The 19,958-nt window shown below is 44.3% G+C and overlaps 1 protein-coding gene across 1 annotated transcript in view; it reads left to right on the forward strand.

The window, feature by feature from the left end:
• Positions 1 to 1,776: 1,776 nt before the first annotated feature.
• LOC124721638 overlaps positions 1,777 to 19,958 on the forward strand; it is a 262,023-nt gene continuing 243,841 nt past the window's right edge. The window contains exon 1 of the mRNA XM_047246701.1: positions 1,777 to 1,931. The gene's annotated coding sequence lies outside the window, so the exon portion shown is untranslated. The remainder of the gene's footprint in view (positions 1,932 to 19,958) is intronic.

Genomic DNA, 19,958 nt, shown 5'->3' on the forward strand with positions numbered 1-19,958 from the left:
GTGCTGTAATTTACTAAGTAAAGAAATTGGGCTGTCAATACCAGATGACAATAGTTGGAAATTGTACTATGCAGTTTTTATCCATATTAGTTAAACAGACCAGTAAAAGGTAATGTAATATAAAGGTGAGAGTGGGAGATCCAAGGCTAGACCACTGAGAAAATTTGGTCAGCATGCCACCATTTTGTATATTTTGCTTATTTTCCTTAACACAAATCATAACTTAGGTTTTCCATTTAAGTGCATAGTAGTTGTCAAAGAGTGAATCTATTTTCATTGTTTTTATCAATGGTGTCATGCTTAAATACTATGTAATTTCTCATTGCAGTTTTCATATTTGTTGTATGTGTTAATGTACGTAACATGTGGAGATGGGTTTTTGAGATTCCCCCCCCCCCCCCCCCCCCCTGATAATTACATGTGTTGTTTCATGCTAACATAGCTATGAATAGTCAGATATTGGCAGTCTGCTAACCAGAACACCATAGCTGACTAGTTAGCCTTAGCTTGTAAATGTACTATAGTTATGTCAAATGGGAAAACAGGTGACAATGTTATATGAATTTATTTATTATGAAGTTGGATAAGTTAGCCTTCAGATTTACTGTAATGTTTTCAGTTGTTGGGCTTAACGCTTGAATTGCCTTCCTAAAATGTCAGTTATGGAGAGGTGCCATTTTGTACTTTTTGGCAGTCATGATTTTGGAGTTTAATACTGACATTTTGTTAAAAAAAATACTTAAGTGGTGCAGTTGTTCAACCAGTTGGGGAGGTCAGGGTTGAGAGTCCTGTCTAGCTATTCTGATTGAGGTTTTTCATGGTGTTTGTAAATTGACTGAAGCAAATGCCAAGATGGTTCCTTAGAATAGATCACAATCAATTTCTTTCACCATCCTTCCTCTTGTCTTAGATTGACATCACCATTAGTTTGTTGAACCCTAGTCTTCCTCCCTTCGTTACAGAAAGAGATTGTTTCTTTGTTCATTATCATAGCATATTTGACATGGCATTAAACCCACAGTTACCAGTTCTTAATATTAGTTGTTCTCTTGTTAACTTGGTGTAGGCAAATACTGTAGTGCATTCTAATCATTTTTCCTGATCTTCAGATCATTATAATAAAATCAGGATTGTACTGTAGGATAGTGTGAATCACAATGTTTCTAAAGACCTTTTTTTACATAAGCTCTTCCTTGCAGTGACAAAAAAATCTTCGATGTAAAGCAGAAAAAATTGTTTAATGGATGATTACATTGCTGCTTACAGTATCAAAATTTGAAAAAATTCTACTGCTATTAAACCAGTTTAATAATTGTTTTATTTTATTAAATAAAAATATTTGTTATATACTAAGTTTTTATTTTGTTTTTATTTAATTATTATGATCCTATACACATCTTATCCTCTGAGTATTGTATAAGGTTTTGAAAAGTCATTCGTCAGTTTTATGAATATCTACTAGTGTGTTGAATAATAAGTGAGAAGTGTAACACATCACTACTGTTCTATGACTCTGTATTATAACTACAAACTGTACATCAATTTTACAGATACATAAAACTGTAAATGCATTTTACCATAATACCTTACATAGTGTATACCATATTTTAGCTTTGGAGGAAAATTTCAAGCATTTTAATTTGTGGGTTTGAAGTGACAACTTCTAAGGTCATTAGTCTCTTACTTGCCGCCCCTCCTCCCCGTATAGATTTGTGTAACCCACCTGTCTGCAGCTGGAGTAAATCTGTTTGTGTAACATGTCTGAGGTGGCGTATCGGTACCAGCTGGATATTTATCCAGTAGGTTGTGTGAAACTGCCAGGCCAGCCAGTTCGCCAGCCTTTATTATTAATCTGCAAGGCTGATTTCATTCACATCAGGCTTGCCTCCCCATGTCCTGGAAGTGGTGCATAAACGTGCTTAGTTATCCAGGTGGGTTTGTAAAATATTTAAGTAAAAGCATAAAACTTAATTTTTACTTGATTAGTCAAATGGCATGTCCATGTAATGTGCATTTTTTTTTTAACTTAAGGGCTATTGTTTTTCTGGGAGGGGTTTTAGTCTAGTTCTGTTAAGAGAGAAACTGCCAATGTGTCTCACCATTGACATCTGCTCAGACTTTGTCTTTGGATGATCATTTCCAGTGGTGTATATTGTCATGTGTGTTTAGGTAAATAACTAGTAGATTTTGGTTAGCAAAAAATTTCAGAAATATAAACAGAGACTGTGAAATGTATCTGGTCCTTTGAAAAGCATTTTTCTATACTGCTTATCAGAAACCGATGTATGAATGACTTAGTGTGAAGGGGGGAAAAAATCTGCAGTAATTTTTTTGTCAAACGACTGAGGGGTTAAGAATATATGGTGAAGTTCACTGAACATATGTCATGATTTTACAACACAGTGTGTAAGCTTGATGCATATTGTAATATTTTAGCTGTTCTATATCCCACAAATTTATGTCATGTTATCTTTTTCCTGGAATTTGGCATCAGACATCCTGGTTTGTTATTAAAATTAGCTGTGGCAAAATACAGAATTTCATTATAGTGAAAAGAATTTATAACTGAAATTTACAAAGGGTTTTCTTACCTAAGGCAGATAAACATATTTAGTAACCTAACACATTCCCCATTTCCTTATTGGATTTTGCACCATTTCACGTATGTATAACCTTGAAAGGACAAGTAAATAGTTTCATTTTCCATTTTCAGAAAATCATATAAATCCTCATACTCAAAAACCCATAACTGTTATGAATTCGAAATACTTCACTTCTTTCCGTGCATATCCTGCCTCCAAAAATGTAATTTTCTTTTTTCCTTCATGTGAATTTCACAACAAAAGAAGTGTATCACTTGTCACACTAGTGTGTGCAACAACCTGAACAGGAAGGTGTTTGGCAATAGGCAGCCATCCACAATGTGTCAGCCTGTCTCGAAAATGTCAAACAGAATGTTGTTTCCCAGTGTGCAGTGTGTAGTGTGTCTTTTGTCTGCAACATGCATCAGAAAGGTTTTATAATCTAAGACATGAACAATGCAGATGTGATAAAAGGTATTGAGATGATATTCACTATTGTAATTACCTGTGAGGCACCTGGTGAAATGATACATCAGCACTATTCTGCAACATTTCTCAACAGACATTACACCAGAACAACCTTCATTCCCTCAACTATTGTACAGCTTGTACTAATGACAGACGATTGAACATCTGCAGTTTTTCAGCTTTTATTTTATGGTTGGATGCCCTTCTTTGCTCCAGTTACCGCTAGAGAGAAAAATCTTGCGTCATTTGCTCAGTTGCCTGAATTCTGTAAACGTTGTTCAGCATGTTTTGGAATTTTAATTATGTTGTGTCGGAGACATATGGGAACCCACAAAGCATTTCTGTTGACAGGTGTGGGAGGCAGCTTACACTCGCAATAGTCAGTGTACCACCCCAAGGTTGTTAAATGAGTGTGCAGTTTGTCCACTTCTGTCTTGTCTTGCAAGTCAGTGCAGTTGGTTGCAGCTGGTAAACACCAGTGTCCAAAACAGAATTTTGTATATCACTGCAGATCATTTGGCTTTCATAATTTTTTGAAAAACCTCCCAGCCTAAAGAGTATGAGAGTTGAGAACCTTGCATAGCTGGGACGAACAGCAGAAGTGAGAACACTACTCTGTTCGTGCTACACATGGAGGGGGGTTGGAGTTAAATGGAAACATGTGTAAGTATGAAAGTGAACAGTGATATTGGAAGTAAGGTAGTACGTAGGTTTCAGAGCTTCTCAAAACATGAAAGTTGTGAATGCCATGCTATTTTCAGTCACTGCAGTTCAGGGGTAACTTCCAGGCCTTAATGGATATTTATATGAAAAAGTTACTCAAGTTCAGAATAGAGATCATTAATGTACAACAACACATTGAAAATGCAAATGTTAGTACACATGCAGGTGAATATATTTAGCATCGTTTACAGAGCTCAACATGTCAAGGACTGCTATGGATGGTGTCCAGACTGGTACTGTCCAGTTTATTCTACACAGAAAAATACTCAACAGTGACTACAATGATGCCGCCATTCGATAAAAATGTAAAAGAGATCATCTTATTGTCTCTTCTGCAATCATTTCCCAGAATGCAGAGCTAAAATCTCCAGCCAGCAAGTGTGTCAGTAACATCAATCATAGTTTGGTGTAGAGTGACCATCACATCTTTTCAACAAGGGCGTAACAACTACATTCTCTGGCTGCTTATACAACGTGGCAAGCAGATATTCCTAAGTTGACCCTGTCCCCACGATGAATGTTTACACTACCTAGACAACATTTTGAAAGGAGAGAGAGAAAGCAGGGAGACTTTCAAATTAGAAATGTGGCCCACTAATTATTGAAGTCAGACAGTTCTCTGTTCAAGCTACAAATAGGAGCAGTGTGTTGTGAGAAGTTAACTTAGTATACGTATCATACTAAATCGCTCTTGGCAAATGCTGGGATGGTTCCTTTTAAAGGATAAGGCCGATTTCCTTCCCCATCCTTGAAACATTCAGAGCATGTGCTTTGTCTCTAATTACCTCGATGTCGATCCTCATCTTCCTGCACATCGTATTGAAATTTTAGTAGACAGTCTCTTCTTGTATTACATACAATCCTAGATAACCTGTCCGAATGCATTTAAAAGCATGATTGAACATTTGGAGGCTACACCATGTAAGACCCTTAACTGAAAATAAAGCTATACCTTTGTAAATTCTTTATCAATCTCTGTCATACACACCATTCAGAAGCGATCGATCTACGATTAGTATTCGCATGTCTGGCATAGACATATGTGTTTCCTTGCCTTACAGATTCCACCTGGTGAGAGACTGTTTGTAATCATGCTGCAGTGCTGTGAAGAGCTACACATGAGGTGAAGCCGTAGTATTGAATAAACAGCAAGATGAACTTAAGTATTCTGCAAGGTTCTCCCATTGGCAGGACACTACTTAGCCAAACGTGGATGATGATAATCATTCAGTCCTAAAGGGTGAAGAATGCAGGAAATTCTAGACATAAAACCAACCACAGAAATCAGACTGAATTTCAGATGCTAAGAACAGAGAGTAGAAAACCACTAGAAAAAGTGGAAAGATCTTGGTGGAGCTTTGTTACAAACGTAAACCAATACGCTATTGCAGTTGATACATTGTACACTGTGCGAACCAAGGTATTAAAAAAAGTTTAAAAATTCAGCTCAGATTTACTCAAATGCATCGGTTAACCCTGTCAAAGACAGTGAAAATCGTGGAAGATCAGTTAAACGAAATGGATAAGGTCTTGAAAAAGGTTATAGGATGAACATTCACAAAAGTAAAATGAGGGTAATGCAGTCGAATTAAATGAGGCGATGCCGAGGGAACTAGATTAGGAAATGAGACAATAAAAGCAGTCGACGAGTTTTGGTATTTCGACAGCAAAAGAATTAACCATGACCAAAGTAGGGGATAAATTGTGGTTAGATATCAGAGCAAGTGTAGGCGGAAAACTACAGGAATGATAAGACTTGTCTTTGCAGGATTTGCGTGATTAGTGTTAATGTCACGACTTGCCTACGTTGGTTTCAAACAAAAGCATCAGTGTGTATTGCTGTTGCAGTCACTCAACGTGGTTCAGGACAAGGTGAGCAGGGCTTTACCCGTGAAACTGTTTTACTGAACCAACAGCTGGAGAGGCCCTCTTTCTGCATCGGGGCTGAAGAACATGACTCGGAAGACCGAATTAACTGGCGATTTGGAAATTGGTCCTGAGAGACGCCGGTGGCCAGCTGCGCTACAAATTGTTGAAGTTACTGTTGTCATGACTGGGAATGATGGATCCGCTGTGCGATATTCAGGCAGTGTAAGAGTTGTCACGGTAGCCAACATCCCACCTGAAATATTCCGGGCAGCCAGTAGAGCAATCTCTAGTGCGGTTCTAGGCTGTCGTGGTGCAGGTGGTCGTTACATTGAGCAACGTTTGTAACTTGAATGTAAACATGGTACGCAATTAAGAAATGCTATCCTCCCATGTGGAAATAGAAATGTTTCTTTCAGTGACTTATTATCTCTCTTCCGCATACCCATTTACATCTATACAGATACTCCGCAATCCACCCTGCGGTGCCTGGCGGATGGTACCCTGTACCGTCACATGTCATTTCCCTTCCTGTTCCACGACTGTCTATATGTCTCCGTATGAGCCCTAATTTCTCGTACCTTATCTTCATGGTCCTTAGGCGGAATGTATGTTGGCGGCAGTAGAATCGTTCGGCAGTCATCAAATGCCGGTTCTCTAAATTTTCTCAATAGTGTTTCTCGAAAAGAGCGTCGCGTTCCACATTTGAGTTTCCGAAGCATCTCCGTAACAATCACACGTTGTTCGAACCTACCGTTAACAAATGTAGCAGCCCGCCTCTGAATTGCTTCGATGTCTTCCTGCAATTCGACCTGGTACGGATTCCAAAAACTCGAGCAGTACTCAAGAATAGGTCGCACCAGCATCCTATATGCGGTCTCCTTTACAAGTGAACCACTATTTTGTAAAATTCTCATAATAAACAAGTATTTCTACAAAATTTCGTTGTCCTGTGATCACACGTTTGTCGTGGGATTCTCTCGAGTAGCGAAACTTTTATCATAACCACACTCTATAATGAAGACTGGCAATAACAAGAAAACATTCTTAAAAACGATAAGTTTGTCAACAGGGAATATAAATTTGTGTTAGGAAGTCTGTTACTAAGGTATTTGTATGGAGTGCACCCTTTGAAATGAGGGGCTACAGAAGAATGCTAGAGATTAGATACGTAGATCGAGTAACCAATGAGACTGAATCAAACTGGGGAAAAATAAATTTCTCAGTCTGACTAAAGATGGGATAGGTTGATAACACATTCTGTGGCGTCCTTACCAGTTGTATGGGTAAGACTCTTGAATGCTTGGTCAACTGCAGCGTCGTCTGGCTGCTCGAGTACCTAGGTCACCTGAGCCGCTCCCAATGAGGTTTCAGGCGCTACCGTTCCACTCTTGACAACTTCTACTGGAGATGGCGATACAAGAGTCCTACTTACGCCAGAACCATTTGGTTTTTGTGTTTTTTGACCTCGAAAAAGCATATGACACTACTTGGAGGTACAACATCCTTCGCCAACTTCATGAATGGGAACTACGTGGACGCCTGCCGTTTCTGATCCAATCATTTCTCGAGGGCCGCGTTTCCGTTATCGCATTGGCGATGCCATGTCTGATTGCTATGTTCCGGAGAATGGTGTGCCCCAGGTCAGTGTCCTCAGTGTCACATTGTTTCCTATCGCTATGGTATTTCTTCTGCAGTCAAGAGCCCTGTCAAATGCTCTTTGTTTGTGGATGACTTTGCAATCTTCTACTCTTCCTCTGATCTTAAGACGATGGTGAGGCAGCTACAGCTGACCATTAGGAGGCTGGAAACCTGGGCCCAGACAACTGGTTTTCGGTTCTCGCCTGAGAAGACTGTGTGTCAATTTTAATCTTGCTTGTCGGAGTTTTGACCAACCGGAGCTTACAATGGGGGACTGTATTTTACGTTTTCAAGACACAGCACTTTTTGGGTTTAGTATTTGACTCGAAATAAACATGGCTCCCACACCTGAAAGACCTACGGACAAAGGGCTTCCGGTTGTAGAACATTTTGAAATGCCTTGGCGGAAAAACATGAGCTGACAGGTCCCGCCTCCTGCAGTTTTATAGGGCATTAGTTCGATCACCTCCGGATGCTGTCCACCATGAGGGCATTCAGATATCGACTGGAGCCTTTCGGACCAGTGCAGTTCAGAGGCTGGTGAACTACCACTCTGGATTCGGCGACGTATCCCTTTGGCTCGACAGGCGCTGAAAATCTCAGCGTTACCTCAGTCATTGGCATTTAGTTCAGTGATCCAACCCACCTTCGAACGACTGTCCAGGAATCTGCGCCAAGCGACCCAGCGATTTGGTATATGTGCTACAGACTGTCTCAAAGATCTGAATCTATCGGGCATGAAAATACACACCCAGGGATGGAACACACTGCCGCTTTTGGTGTCGTCAGAGGCCCAAAGTGATTTTAAGCTTGACACAGTACACGAAAAGTAGGACTCCAGTTTTGGTTTTTTAAAACTGTTTTCGTCTGTTTTAGGCGTGTACCATAGTTTTATCGTTATTTATACAGATCGATACCTGCAGGGGAATGCTCTCGGTTGTTTTGCGGTTTTCCCTGATAGGGTTCATAAACTGCGTCTTCCAGAACAATTTACGAATTATGATGCGGAGTTATATGGCATTCTGATGGCACTGGAGAGGGTTCACAGACATCACCGACCCCCAGGGGGTCCACAACTCTTTTGTGGATACGTGCGTAGCGAGCACGGGACCCCGAGCTAATGTGGCCCTCCTTCCTTTCCGGGCGGCATACCTTCCTTTTCCGCATCCTTCGCTATCCCCCATCTTCGCCCCCCACCCCTCCCCTCACCTCTGGCTCTTTCCTTCCCTTTCTCCCCCTCTGGGAGTATGGTTTGTGCCTACGTCCGGAGACGGTCGCTCGTAAATGTCACACATTCTTCGCCTTCTCTGCTTGTATGTCTTCATCCTTCCTTACCTCTTCTCTTTCCCCTTTTCTCCGCTGCGGCGTTTGAGACCTCTTCTTTCCCTTTCTTGGTTTTTCCCTTTCCCTTTCTTCCTCCCTGTGCGTGTCTGAAGGCCGACCCACGCATTTTTGTGCGTAGCCGGTGACGGGGTAACGCGTAATTCCTCTCGAGATTGCCCCGTTTTTGAAGACGAAAAGCTCATCCAAGAAATCAGAGTGAAGGAAAAGGTACCGACCTTTGCTGCTCGAAAATTATTCGCCAGTCGACAGCCCACCGTGCCTCAGACAGGAAAATACAGCACTGTCCTTGCTTCTCCTCGGCCAACAAAGGAGGCGGCCACGCAGACTTGCGACCTCACCTTCAGTGTCACGGTCGTCAGATCGGCCAGCGCAAAGATCGCCCGTTGAACCTCACCACTTTCGCCTGCCCACTCTATGGCTCACCCTTCATCGGGTTCTGCTAAATCTCGAGCCCAAAAATCAGACACCAAGACTTCGAAAAAAGAGCATACTCGTGAAGATTTTTTACGTACCCCAACTTCACAACCATCGGTTCCTCCTCCATCTAAACATCATATTTCCCAGAAGGCTACTAAGAAACCCAGTTCATCTCCTTCTCCGCTAAGGCGTGTCCCATCTACAGCACCACCTGGCGGAAATCGCCCTCGGCCGTCTTCTGTGTCGCCGAGGCGCACTGTTGGCGGCCGATCAACCGGTCGATCGCTGGTGGCAGGAGCTGCTCCTGAACAACCTATGGAACAGGATCTTCTGCCTTCGGCTGAATGCCATTCCATGCTGTCGGTCGCAAGCTCTGAGCAGTCGTTGAGTTGACGGCAACCTTGGTCACATTCCTCCATTTTCTGTTCACCCTATGTCCATTATCCACTGGAATATCCGCGGCATTCGAGCCAGTCGGGATGAATTGTCAATCCTCTTACGATCCTACTCGCCGGTCATCTTTTGCCTTCAGGAAACAAAGCTGCGTCCCCATGACCGCTTTGTTCTCCCCCATTTTCAGTCCGTCCGATTTGATCTCCCCTCTGTTGAAGGCACTCCAGCCCATGGAGGGCTCATGATTCTTCTCCATGATACTCTCCATTATCACCCAATCCACTTAAACACTTCCTTCCAAGCTGTCGCTGTCCGTCTTTCCCTTTCTGGAATACCTTTTCTCTTTGTACTGTATACATTCCATCGTCCACACCAATGGCACGAGGTGATCTCCTTCATCTTCTTGGTCAGCTTCCACCCCCCCTATTTGCTGGTTGGGGACTTCAATGCCCACCACCCGCTTTGGGGATCTCCACATCCTTGTCCACATGGCTCACTATTGCTAGACGTCTTCCACCAAGCGGATCTAGTTTGCCTCAACACTAGGGTCCCTAAATTTTTGTCTGCCTCCACGACAAATTTCTCTCATTTGGACCTTTCGGTCGGTACTGTTCCGTTAGCTCGGCGCTTCGAATGGTTCGCCCTTGATGATACACACTCGAGTGACCACTTTCCATGTGTCCTTAGACTGCAGCCTCAACTGCCATATATGCGCCCGCGACGCTGGAAGTTTGCCCAAGCCGATTGGACACTTTTTCGTCTCTAGAGACATTCGATGACCGTCACGTTCCCAGCGTCGACGATGAGGTCACGCATATTACCGATGTTATTCTTACAGCTGCGGAACGTTCAATATCACGCACCTCCGAATTGCCCCGGCGCCCCCCAGTTCCTTGGTGGAACGAGGCGTGCCGTGACGCAATACGTGAGCGGCGACGTGCTCTTCGCGTTTTCCGTCACCATCCTACTTTGGCCAACTGTATCCGTTATAAGCAGTTCCGTGCGCGATGCCGTCGCGTCATCCGCGATAGCAAGAAGGCAAGCTGGAAATTCTTTATTAGCTCATTTAACACCTTCACTCCCTCCTCGGAAGTTTGGAGTCGGCTTCGACGGTTCTCGGCGCGCCTAGTTTCTCCCCGGTCTCTGGGCTCACTGTCGCGAATGATACATTAGTGGACCCCGTCGCAATTTCTAACTCATTGGGTCAGCACTTTGCTGCGATTTCGAGCTCTTCAAATTACCCGCCAGCGTTTCTCCCGAAGAAACGTGCAGCGGAAGTGCGACCTCTTGCTTTCTCCTCTCAAAATCGCGAAAGCTACAATACTGTTTTCTCCATGCGGGAACTCCAACATGCACTCTCTTCTTCTCGCTCCTCCCCCCCTGGACCGGATGGTATCCACGTCCAAATGTTGCTGCATTTACCAACCCATAGTCCGCGTTACCTCCTTTGCCTTTATAATCGAATTTGGACCGACAGTACTTTTCCCAGACGATGGCGGGAAGCTATCATCGTTCCTGTTCCGAAACCTGGAAAGGACAAACATCTCCCCTCTAGCTATTGCCCCATTTCTCTCACGAGTAGTGTATGTAAGGTTTTGGAGCGTATGGTGAATTGCCGTTTAGCTTGGTGGCTGGAGTCTCGAAGTCTTTTAACACCTGCCCAATGCGGATTCCGAAAGCATCGTTCTGCAGTTGACCATCTTGTTGCTCTCTCCACTTATATCATGAACAATTTTCTCCGGAAACGCCAAACAGTAGCAATATTTTTTGATCTGGAGAGAGTATACGATACCTGTTGGAGGACAGGCATCCTCCGCACACTGTTCTCTTGGGGCTTTCGAGGTCGGCTGCCCCTTTTTCTTCGCGAATTTATGGCAGAACGCACATTTAGAGTGCGGGTGAACACTACTTTCTCCCAAGAAAATGGGGTACCCCAGGGCTCCGTGCTGAGTGTTGTACTGTTTGCCATTGCCATAAATCCAATTATGGATTGTCTCCTTCCTGATGTCTCGGGCTCCCTCGTTGTGGATGATTTTGCGATCTACTACAGCTCTCAACGGACCAGCCTTCTTGAACGACGTCTTCAAGGATGTCTCGATCGCCTCCACTCTTGGAGCATCGAAACCGGCTTCCGTTTTTCTCCCAGTAAGGCCGTTTGTGTTAATTTCTGGCGATGTAAGGAGTTTCTTCCACCCTCCTTACATCTAGGACCTGTCAAGCTTCCGTTTTCGGACGTCGCTAAATTCTTGGGTCTTATGTTTGACAGAAAACTGTGCTGGTCCTCCCACGTTTCCTATCTTTCGGCTCGCCGTCTGCGATCCCTCAACACCCTCCGTGTTCTGAATGGTACCTCCTGGGGAGCGGACCGAGTGGTCCTCCGCCTCTATCGCGCCTTAGTGCGCTCGAAATTGGACTATGGAAGCATAGTCTACTCCTCTGCTCGGCCGTCTATTCTTCGTCGTCTCGACTCTATCCACCACCGTGGATTACGTTTAGTGTCTGGAGCTTTTTACACCAGCCCTGTGGAAAGCCTTTATGCTGAGACTGCTGAACCTCCGCTGTCCAATCGGCTAGCGGTCCTTCTGAGTTGTTATGCTAGCCATCTGTCTTCCATGCCTGCTAATCCAGCCCATGACATTTTTTTCGACGTCTCGATGTAGGGTATGCAGGCCGCCCCTCCTCCCTACTACCACCGGGAGTCCGCTTCCGTCAACTGCTCCATTCTCTTTCCTTCCGCTTTCCTAAAACCTTCTTGACAACTTGGGGTACAGCACCGCCTTGGCTCCGTCCCCGGACCTGCCTGATCCGTGACCTTTGTCAGTTTCCCAAGGATTGTACCCCTTCACTTGTTTATCGTCGGGCATTTTCTGCTCTATGTGCACAAATGAAGCCACATTTATTTACACTGATGGCTCAAAAACATCGTTTGGTGTAGGGAGTGCCTATATTGTTGGCGACACCCCAAATCGATTTCGCCTTCCCGACCAGTGTTCGGTTTATACTGCGGAGCTTTACGCTGTTCTCCAGGCTGTCCACTACATCCGCCGCCATCAGCGGAAACAGTATGTTATCTGTTCAGATTCTCTCAGCTCTCTCCTCAGTCTCCAAGCTCTTTACCCTGTCCACCCTCTGGTCCACCGGATTCAGGACTGTCTGCGCTTGCTCCACCTGGGGGGCGTCTCGGTGGCGTCCCTCTGGCTCCCGGGACACGTTGGTATCTGTGGAAATGAGGCGGCCGATATAGCGGCCAAGGCTGCAGTCTCTCTTCTTCGGCCAGCTATTCAATCGATTCCCTTCGCCGATCTACGGAGCGTTTTATGTCGTCGTGTTGTTCTTTTATGGCACGCACATTGGTCGACACTTCCCCATAATAAATTGCGGGACGTGAAAGCTGTTCCTTGTGCTTGGACCTCTTCCTCCCGGACGCGTCGTCGGGAGGAGGTAATTTTAACATGACTCCGGATAGGGCCATCGACATCTTTTAAGCGGTGATCCTCCCCCACTCTGTCCCCACTGCTCTTAGCTGTGGACGGTAAGACACCTTTTAATTGAGTGCCCCTATTTTACTCCCTTACGCGCCCGTCTACAGCTGTCGCCTGATGTATCGTCAATTTTAGCAGATGACACAGTGAAATGACGTCAGTCATTTGAAGCTTTTTTTGGGGACAACCAACCCCTTTCTGTAGTGGATTTTTAAGCCTTCCTTCTGCTTTTAGTTTCTCCAATTTTTTGTTTCGTTCCCATTGCTGCTGGTTTCCATTTTCGGTTTTTTACTGTTTCCTAAGTCACAGACCGGGCGCTAATGACCATAGCAGTTTTGTGCCCTAAAACCGAAAAAAAGACATCACCGTACGAGCTTTCTTGTCTTTTCCGACTCTTAGTGCGCTGCAGGCACTTCACCAAATGTATCCGGTAGACCCGCTGATTCAGCTCATCCATGACTCCTTACAGTGGCTCCAACACCGTGGCAAGGTGGTGATCTCTTGCTGGGCACCTGGCCGCAGTGGGATATAGGGTAACGACATGGCTGACAAAACTGCCAAGGAAGCATGTTGGGATGGCGCTGTCCATCAATGTCCCGTCCCATTGCACGCCATTATCTCATTTTCTGACAGATGTATCATGCGTCAGTGAGAGACTGAATGGTTGCAGGTGACAGACAACGCTCAAATCGACGACAAAGGCTTGGCGGACTTCATGTCAGCCTCGCCGCTGGTAGGAGGTTCATGTCAGCCTCGCCGCTGGTAAGAGGTTTTGCTTACCAGACTGCGCATCAGGTATAGCCCTTTCACACATGGCTTCCTCCTCCGGCGGGAGGATACACCACTCTGTGAAGTTTGTGGCGTGCCGCTTTCAGTTCAGCATATAGTGGCTACATGTGTCCTGTATACTGATATTAGGGCAGCCCTCACTCTTGCTGGAGATCTGCCCAGCATCCTCGCAGATACCGATACCAGTGTGAAGAGTGGTGAAATTTTTTGAACTGTCAGGCCTCACCTCTAAACTGGTATGGAAGGGTGGCAGACTTTAGTACGTTATAAACTGGTCCGCATATGGGGGACAGCCTTGGTCCCCACCCATGAGATTTGCATGTCGACTTGTTAGGGCGATGATGACCATGATGTCGAGCGCCCCCTCAACCCAATCATCATCCTGTGGCGTCAAGGAATCGTAAATTTTGTAATATAAGGAAGTTTGGAGTGTAAAAATTGTAGATGAGACTAAGGGATGAATACAGTAAGCAGGTTCAAATGCTTCAGAAGCTGTGCTGAGAGGAAAAGGCTCGAACAGGACTGAAGACGAAGACTTATTTTGGTCGTACACAAGGTGAACATTAGTGGCAGTAGAATCGTCCAAAGTCTGTCGCAAATGGTGATTCTCTAAACTTAAATGGCGTTTCGCAAAAAGTCTTCTTCCCTCAGTGTGTTCTTATCCAAGTTCACGGAGGTGTTCCGTAATAATCACGCCTTTCGAAACCACAGGTACCAAATCTAACAGGGCTCCGAATTGCTTCGCTGGTTCCCTGTCTGACCTGGTAGGGATCCTAGCACTCTAGCAGTACTGAAGAATGGATTACAGAAGTTCTCTCATTTATAGGTGTGCTACACTTCCCCAGAACTTTCCCAATAAGCCCTAGTCGGCCATTGGCATTTCATTCCATCCCTTTTGCAGCGTTACACCGAGATATTGAATCGATGTCACTCATCAGCTTAAATTTATTCTCATAAGCAAGCTGCCATTCATCGCAACAAATAAAATTTTAGTCATCCTGAATCATCCAGCAGATGCTCGACGAATACACTTTCCGGTACCTAAAAGCGTCCTCAGCAGTTGGTTTTGCCCCCAGCCCTGTTCCCCATCCTAAAGATAGTTTATGTACATGGAGAACAGCAGTCGTATGATAGTTTCCTGTGACATTCCTGGCATTTACTGTGGTAAACAGTTGAAGTACGGGATGGCGTACTGTAACCTGTCACTAAAAAATTATTACTCACAGGTTTGAGAACTCATTCCGTATGCTCGGAAATTTGGTCTAAAGCTTTTCGAAAATCTGGGAATCTACACACGCAGTACTCACGAACTGTTGTTTTGTTAGCATCAAGCGAGCGATCATAATATTCCTCTAATCCTCTGGTATATAATAGCGATATACAAGTAGTCCTGAACCCTCTCCACGAGAAGTTGAAAATTTCTCTAGGAGGTAAAATGTCAGTAATTGCCATTTACATGACATTCTCTGAACCACTGAGCTATTAAAAACAAAAACAGAAAATGTGGGTGATGTGTTGTGACTAATCATTCCAAAAGCCCATGGATCGCTCGATTCACTTTTTTAGGTGAAATTTGACATTCATCAGTGTTATGGGTGACTTAAGGCCAACGGTTTGGTCATGGAGACAATTAGCATACTTCGTATCAAGCCATCATAGTGCTAGAAATAGTAATGGAGTGGGGTTTGTTTGAAGGTGACAAGTTGATGGCTTCGTTAAGGCAAGATTGTCTAAGGAAGCCAAAATGTGTGGTTTACTTAATCACTTTTGGGTTGTACACGTTTCCACTTAATTATGATACTGTAAAAAATTGAACTGGACACGTTTAGGATCAAACCATATTTACAGGTATATTATATCCGTGCATACAGTCATAAGAAATGTATAAACCTACCTATTCTAGTATATTGCGCTGTCTTCTCGCTACAGCGGGCACACTCTGTACGCGGGCCACATCCTCTGTATCAAGCTTCCCTAATGGTGTCCGGATAATTCCATCTTTGATAGACGTCCTGATACTCAACAGTTTGTTGTGCTATGTTTTACTTCAGCTTCACTCTGAATTGGTCTAAATCGTGGTACTTATTGCGCGATAACGGGATAGGCATAGGCGAACCCAGCAGGTAACCAATTGCCACCACTCAGAATACAGTCTTATGAAGCCAAAGTCGCATCTTGCCCCGCCACAGACAAACGTATCAATTCAATACCCATATGAAGAAAGGCGAAACGTAATGGAAAGGGCCGCGCGCTCTAGGGGGGCCTTGCCACGGTTCGTGCGGCTGCCCCCGTCGGAGGTTAGTCCCCCCTCGGCTATGGCATGTATTTTGTCCTTAGCGGAAGTGAGTTTAAGTTAGATTAAGTAGTGTGTAAGCCTAAGGACCGATGACCTCAGCAAAATCGTTCAAATGGCTCTGAGCACTTCTGAGGTCATCAGTCACTTAGAACTACTTAAATCTAACCTAAGGACATCACACACATCCACGCCCGAAGCAGAATTCGAACCTGCAACCGTAGCGGTCGCGCGGTGCCAGACTGTAGCGCCTAGAACCGCTCGGGCACCCCGGCCGGCGATGACCTCAGCAGTTTGGTTCCATAGGAACTTATCACAAAAATAATGGAGAATTTCAACGATTTTATATCGCCTACAACTATCACTTTTGTTCATTCATTTTATTATGGATGCTAACTCGTAGCAAGTGTTTCCAGAAAATCGTAAAATCTTAAAACTACTTCGCTATTCACGGCGACTAGGTTGCAACCCCATGAATAGGCTCTAGGTCGCAGGGTACCCCCACGAGTAACCCCTGGACCCTACTACAGGTACCTCGTTGTTGCAGTTTTAATAAAAGCCAACAAAGTAACGAATGCGATACAGCAAAAATAAATTCGGGGAAGAGTTGAAAAACGTATAATAGCTCCTTTAATATAGACGCATTTCAGTCTCAGAAACAGATAAAACTGTGGAAATGATAGTTCAGTCAATACAGACCAGAATTTTGGTATCTCTGGAAAGTGTAATTGTGCTGATGTTACCTGCAGCTACATCGGACCAGCTTCTTGTATCGTTACTCCATGTCAAGGGCTAGGTAAAAAGACGATTAATGCCTGTTAGACTTACGTTTTGGCTCGTAAATTGTGAGTTCCTAATATCCCAAGATATACAAATAGTTTTAACATTTCTGGTACCGATTCACACTGAGGAATTAAAAAGGTGGTTGCTGAATCTGATGTAGTTCTTCAGAAATTATTTATAAATTGGGAAATAAGCTAGTTAATGTACATGTAAAGCAACCAAAAAAAACTCTCACGCTACTGTAACCAGATAAGTTCTTTACAGCACACGAGAGTGTTTTTAAATTTATGTTTACGTCATCGAAGAAGTGATGTGACATGAGGTTAGCCCTTCCATTATTGTAGTCTCTCTGTAAAAACACTCAAAAACGGCTCTGCTGAGGAATACACGGTCATCATCTCTAGTTGCACTGCGTAATTCAATGATCGCGCGTGTGTGTGTGTGTGTGTGTGTGTGTGTGTGTGTGTGTGTGTGTGTGTGTGTGTGTCGGTGGTATCTGTAGCTGAATGATAAACTTCAAAGGTTAGCGTCCCGAGAGGTCCAGGTTCACGTTCGATTCGATATTATTTTCTTTCTGTTGTGGGATGCTCATACATTTGGTTGAGAGTTTAATAAACATGAGATTTCCCTCGATTACGATAAGACCAACTCTTGGAAAAAGCAGTTAACTCTAGTGATGTCATAGGCGAACGCTATTGTGACAAAACTTCGCTACTTTAAGAATCCTGTAGGTCCAGTATCTGCACCCACATTGTAACTTGCATTATAGTTCTGTACTACGAGAATTTTCAGCTGCTTTTTTGCCAATGGTATAGTGGTGAACACCATGTTGTATTGGCAAATCTTAGAGATTAAAGGCTTGTATAATTTTTAATAAGAAGTTTCTGCTGTATGCTACAAATGTGGCGGATAGAAAGTTCCAATTTGTAACGTCTGGTACGTCCGTGATACCAGATTCCCCAAAAATGTTTACGCTGCGGGATTCTCGACGACTGTTCACGCCTGTGCAAACCTTTCGATCTGGAGGTATCTATCTTCCGAAGTGGCAGCCACCGGATGCCGCCCGGTTTGCGCATCGCAGCGACTTACGGCCTTTGTTTCTAAGCGCCGACCACTATTCAGCGCTTTGTGACTATTAAATTCTTAATTATTTTTCCTTCATTTTAGTCTCGGTATGCCTAAGATGAATCAAAGGATTACAAATGAAAGCAGATAAATCGCATCTGAGATCTTCGAATAGCTGTGTGAATAGTTGAATCGAGCGGTCGTCAAACTTCTCTACTCAAGTCGCATATGTAGCGATGTTAATAATAATCGGTAACCTACAGAAATTCGTGGTTTTTGGGCCCCAGTAAACTTGGTGTTATAAGAGCATTACAAGTAGGCCGCCAGACCCCAGGCCCAACTACTGATCGTTCGGGACACTTCGCTTCGACTGTTCTGTTTCAGATTTCTGTCATCCTCAGCGACCCCAAAATTGCGAGAGTGTAATCGCCTGACCAGGTGTTGTTTCAGTATCAGAGTGACTGGACGATAAACTGATTAATAACAGTAATTGCACTTACATTGCGTAATGGATTTAAATATGAGACTCTATCTTAAATGTTTACTTAATGTTTTGAATGTCATTTTTTCCCTCTCGTATTAAAACACCCTTCATTTAATTTCGTATTCGTTGGTACAAATATAAAGGGCGATCAAAAAGTTCCCACGCGAGGGCCATACAGTGCAGGATCTAAATGCCAAGCAGGCAAAATCGCCGTGAGCATTGGGACAGTCATCCCACCTACGCAGCAAGTTGACGATACCCGTTTGGTAAAACGTCGTGCTGCATGAAGAATTCTGTAACTGTGGGTGCTAGAGTGTCTCCCACTTGTTAGCGTAACTTCTGCGTTATCATGAAGCAGGAACACCCTTTGGCGCACCATTCCACAACAAGCCCTTTTCGCTAGACATGCTGCCCCATACACATTCGTAATTCTCCAAGGGATGTCTCCAGGTGTTAGTCCTCCGGCAGACAAGAAAAGAATAACAGCTCGTTGGCCCTGTTTGGACATATTTGGAAATAACAGCACCGTAGTGGACGTTTCCACATTTTCCGCACGCACGTCGGAAGGACATAAATGCTACGCAATCCCTTGCCTACATGTCGGTTCTTACGTACCCGCATTGGAGTGAATACACGCTGCAGCAACGCCCTCAGACGGAAACTTTTTGATCGCACCTCATACACTGAAGAGAGAAAGAAACTGGTACACTTTCCTAATATCGTGTAGGGCCCCAGCGAACACGCAGAAGTGCTACAACACGACGTGGCATGGAGTAGACTGTCTGAAGTATTCCTGGAGGGAATTGACACCATGAATCCTGCAGGGATGTCCATAAATCCGTAGTGGATGGGGGGGGGGGGGGGTGGAGATCTCTTCTGAACAACACGTTGCAAGGCTTATCGTACTGCGGATAAACAGCGTGTTCATGTCTAGAATATTTTTATCCTACAAATAGTCAATGGACAACCACAGACGGCTCGTCTTCTGGATTAGATCCGATACCGTCCGCAATAAATAATTCTGTGCAATGAGAGGCAGGCGTGAACTCCATGTAATGAGTTCCAGTTTGCCACGGGAAGAGTGTTACAACTAAGTCGCAAACAGATCTTTGCAACGCTTAGAGCAGCTTCAGAGGAAGAATGGCATTTCCTTTGTTCGTGTATGCAATATTGCTGTTTGGGGTAATAACATTCCGTTTCACTATACCGTACTTACACGTACATTTTACACTGAAGAGCCAAAGAAACTGGTACACTTTCCAAATATCGTGTAAGGCCACTGACAGCACGCAGACGGTGCTGCTCGTCTGATGTCTGAAATAGTGCTAGAGCGAACTGATACCATGAATCCTGCAGGGCTGTCCATAGATCCGTAAGAGTACGAGGGGGTTGAGCTCTCTTCTGAACAGCACGTTGCAAGGCATCCATGAGATGCTCAATAATGTTCTTGTGTGGGGAGTCTGATGGCCAGCGGAATTGTTTAAACTCAGAACATACGAGAGTTCTCGGAACCACTCTGTAGCAATTCTGGACGTGTGGGGTGTCGCATTGCCCTGCTGAAATTGCCCAAGTCCGTCGGAATGCACAATGGACACGAATGGATACAGGTGATAAGACAGGATGCTTAA

Source organism: Schistocerca piceifrons, chromosome X, assembly GCF_021461385.2.
Source record: "Schistocerca piceifrons isolate TAMUIC-IGC-003096 chromosome X, iqSchPice1.1, whole genome shotgun sequence".
Lineage (NCBI taxonomy): Eukaryota > Metazoa > Arthropoda > Insecta > Orthoptera > Acrididae > Schistocerca > Schistocerca piceifrons.